Here is a 4,809-nt window from a genome sequence, read left to right on the forward strand (position 1 = left end):
CAACCAACTCTAAATCATGAATGGGGTAGTTCTTCTTATGGGGTTTCAACTGACGAGAAGCATAAGCAATAACTCTACCCTCCTGCATCAATACACAACCAATGCCAACTCTTGAAGCATCACAATACATGGTATATGAACCTGAAGCTGATGGCAAAACTAACAATGGAGTTGTGGTCAAAGTTGTCTTAAGCTTCTGAAAGCTCTCCTCACACTCATCCACCCATACAGATGAAGCACCCTTCTACGTCAACTTGGTCAAGGGCGATGCAATAGATGAGAATCCCTGAACAAAACGGCGATAATAACCTGCCAAACCAAGAAAACTGCAAATCTCTGTGGTTGAGGACGGTCTGGGCCAACTCTGAACCACCTCTATTTTTTTCGGGTCAACCTGAATACCCTCACTGGACACCACGTACCCCAAGAAAGCCACTGAACTGAGCCAAAACTCACACTTGGAGAATTTTTCATAAAGCTTCTCCTCTCTCAATATCAGCAACACAACTCTCAAATGCTCTGCGTGCTCCTCCTAACTACGCGAATACACCAGGATGTCACCAATGAAGACTATGATAAACGAGTCAAGATAAGGCCGGAACACGCTGTTCATCAAATGCATGAACGGTGTTGGGCATTAGTCAACCCAAAAACATCACCAAGAACTTATAATGACCATATCTAGTCCTGAAAGTTGTCTTGAGAATATCCGAGTCCCTGATCTTCAACTGGTGTTAACCTGAACGGAGATCAACCTTGGAGAATACTCTCACTCCCTGAACCTGGTCGAATAAATCATCAATGCGAGGCAAAGGATACTTGTTCTTAATTGTTACCTTGTTCAATTTCCTATAATCAATGCACATTCCCATAATGCCATCCTTCTTCTTCACAAATAGAACCGGCGTACCCCAAGGTGACACACTAGCCGAATGAACCCTTTATCAAGGAGTTCCTGAAGCTGCTCCTTTAATTCCTTCAACTCCGCTGGTGCCATACGATATAGTGGAATAGAAATGGGTTGAGTGCCCGGCACTAGGTCAATACCAAAATCAATATCCCTGTTCAATGGCATGCCCGGTAGGTCTACAGGAAACACATTGGGAAAATCCCTCACAACTGGAACAAAATCAATACTGGGAGTCTCAACACCGACATCCCTCACAAAGGCTAGATACGAAAGACAACCCTTCCCACCCATATGCTGGGCTTTCAAGAATGAGATCACTCTACTGGGAACATAATCAGTCACACCTCGCCACTCGATCCGTGGCACACCCAGTATAGCCAACGTGACTGTCTTAGCATGACAGTCCAGAATAGCACGACACGGATATAAACAATCCATGCCCAAAATGACATTGAAATCTACCATACACAGTAATAAAAGATCCACACGAGTCTCCAGACCCCCAATAGTCACCACACACGACCAGTACACACGGTCTACAATAATAGTATCGCCCACCGGGGTAGATGTATGAATAGGTAAAGCAAGAAACTCATAGGGAGTACCCAAATAACGAGCAAAGTATGATGACACATAAGAAAAGGTGGAACCGGGATCAAATAATACATAGGCATCCATGTGGCCGACTGAAACAATACCTGTAATAACAGCATCTGAATCAATAGCATCGAGTCTGCCTGGAAGTGCAAAGAAACGGGCCTGACCGCCACCTAATCGACCTCTCTCTCGGGGGCGACCCCTAGCTGACTGACCTCCACCCCTAGCTGGTTGGGCGGGTGGTGGTGAAGTAACTGGTGTTGAAGCTGATGACTGACCCCTCTACTGAGATGAACTCGCAAGACAACGAGGGTACTGCCTCTACATATATCCCATCTTACCACACTCATAACAACTCCTAGTTGCTGGAGAAGGGGATTGAAGGGAACCCCTCGCACCGGAGTGACTAGCAGATGCACTCGGCATAGAAGAGCCCTAGACTGATGGAGCGCGGGATGAACTCTAAGCTGGAAGGGCACTAAGTGATGACTGACCCTGATGAGAACTGTGAGAACCATGACCCGATAATGCCTCACGATAACCTAGGCGAGCTGGCTGAGCATGCCTGAATGGAAGGCCTCTGCCATGCTAAAACTGACCTCTCGAAGGAGTACCATTGTAACTACCAGATCCTCGATGCCTCTTGGCCTCCCTTTTCTCGTGCTCCTGGCGACGAACAGACTCAATCTCCCAAGCAATGTCTACAACCTCCTTAAAGGTAGCACCAATTACCCTCTCCCTGGTCATGAGAATACAAAGCTGATAAGTGAGGCCATCAACAAACCTCCTAATCCTCTCTCTATCTGTCGGAACCATCCAAACAGCATGACGAGCTAACTCGGAGAACCTCATCTCGTACTGTATCACAATTATCTCTCCATGATGGAACCACTCAAACTCTCTACGCAGCTCTTCTTTGCGGGACTGCAACACATACTTCTCCAGAAAGAGAACGGAGAATTGCTGCCAGGTAAAGGGTGCTGCACCAACAGGCCTACGCCTCTCAAAAGCCTTTCACCAAGTAAAGGCAACTCCCGAAAACTGATAAGTATAGAAAGTGACCATGCTGGTCTCCAGAATACCCGTTGTACGAAGCATCCTCTAGCACTTATCTAAGAAACCCTGGGCATCCTCACCCTCTGCACCACTGAAGGTCGGAGGTTGCAGTCTACCAAACCTCTCCAACCTACGCTGCTTATCCTCCGGCATAGCAGGAACTACATAGTCCTGAGCAGCTGCAACTAGCTGGGCTGGTTGTGCCCCCCGACATCTGAAGTCCCTGCATGACCTGCTCAAGTGTGCGAGTGGCGGGAGTCTGATTGCCTCCCCCGGCCTGAGAAGTAGTTGCGGCTGTAGTGGCTAAAACCACCTGAGCTAGGCCAGTGCAAACTGATAAGATCTGAGCCAAGGCCTTTTGAAGACCCGTAATCACAATGGGCACAGCTGATGCCTGAGCTGGTGCTGCAGGAGCATCCATAACTAGGACGTGATCCTCAACTGGGGCAGCTGGTGGATCTATAGGTGCTGCCCTAGCTGCTCTGCCCCTACCATGACCATAGTCGCATCCTTGGCCTCTAGTGGCTACCACTGGTGGAACAGGCAATCGTCCACCCTGCCCGGTAACGCGTGTCCTCACCATCCGTGAGAGAATAGAACAACAGAAGTTTAGTACTCGGATCAACAAATTTGCATGACAAAAATTTCAAGAATATGAAGTTCTCCTAAAGGTTCTGCAGCCTCTCGAGGATAAATACAAACGTATCTGTAACGATCCGCGAGACTCTACTAAACCTGCTCATGACTCGTGAGACCTATGTAACCAAGGCTCTGATACTAACTTGTCACAACCCTAAACCCGGACCCGGTCGTGATGACACCTCATATGAATACAAGGCCAGCCAACTATCCCCAAGATGTTAAACAGTTAAACAACAGGAAAACAGTCTAAAACATGATAAAATAATCCAATGTAACAGATAATATCATAAATACGCGGAAGGAAAAACCCAACACAGCCCGAAACCGGGATGTCACTAGTCATGAGCATCTATAAAACCTAATACAAGTCTGAAAGGTCTACAATAATTAAAATGTCTGATATGAGATAGAAATGATAAAGAGGGAGAAACACGGGTCTGCAGACGTCAAACAGCTACCTCGTGAACTCCGAATGTTTGTCGGGGGCTCTCAACTCGCACTGGCAGAATCAGCAATGCCTGAATCTGCACACAGGGGTGCAGGGAGTAAAGTGAGTACTCCAATTCAGTGAGTAACAAATGTAAATAAAGACTGAAAGCAAGAAATCACGTAAGGCACAAAGCATTCTATAATGAAGCAGTAAAACCAAGTAAAATCAGGAAATCAGTGAAAGATAGGTAAAATTCTTTATCTCAAATGTAGTTTCATGAAAAGTCTTTTTCAATGATTAAGCAGGTAATTGACAGTCAATTATGAAAAGTAACCACATAAAGGTTCGCCCCTCGGGCACAGTATCAACAAATTCGCCCCTCGGGCAACATCTCAGAACAGTACCAGCCCCTCGGGCAATCACATAGAACAATACCAGCCCTCGGGCTCAATCTCACATCACAATAGGTACCCGCACTCACTAGGGGTGTACAGACTCTTGGAGGGACCCCTTACAGCCCAAGCGCAATATCAAGTCACCTCGTGGCATCATCACTAGGTCCTCGACCTCATATCAATCAAGCAACCTCGTGGCGTACACATCTCATGCCTCGTCATTATATTCAGTATCAAATGTTTCCTCACAACATAGGCTCTCGGCCTCACTCAGTCAAAAATCCTCACAAGCCACTCGGGCAATAGTAAAACAGTGTTTCTCAGCCCAAACATCATTTAAAAATATCATTTAAGTATTAAAACTGAGTAAACATAGCTGAGTACGAACACAGTGGAAACTAACATGACTGAGTTCAAGTATAAAGTCAAAACAGTGAGGAAATATCAATAAAAATCCCCGAAGGGTTCAAATAGTTGGCACGAAGCCCAAATATGACATTCAGCCCAAATAAGGATGATAGCAAATAGTTTTCAGTCAAATACGCGGTAAAATCATCAATCGGGACGGACCAAGTCATAATTCCCAATAGTGCACGACCCCACGCTCGTCATTAAGCGTGTGCCTCACCTCAATATTGCACTGCGATGTGCAATACAGGGTTTCAAACCCTTAGAACATCATTTACAATCATTACTCACCTCGAACTGGTCAAATCTCTAGCTCGCAATACCTTTGCCCCTCGAATCGGCCTCCACTCGCATCGAATCTATCCAAAATT

The sequence above is a fragment of the Nicotiana sylvestris genome, chromosome 6 (assembly GCF_000393655.2).
Source record: "Nicotiana sylvestris chromosome 6, ASM39365v2, whole genome shotgun sequence".
NCBI lineage: Eukaryota > Viridiplantae > Streptophyta > Magnoliopsida > Solanales > Solanaceae > Nicotiana > Nicotiana sylvestris.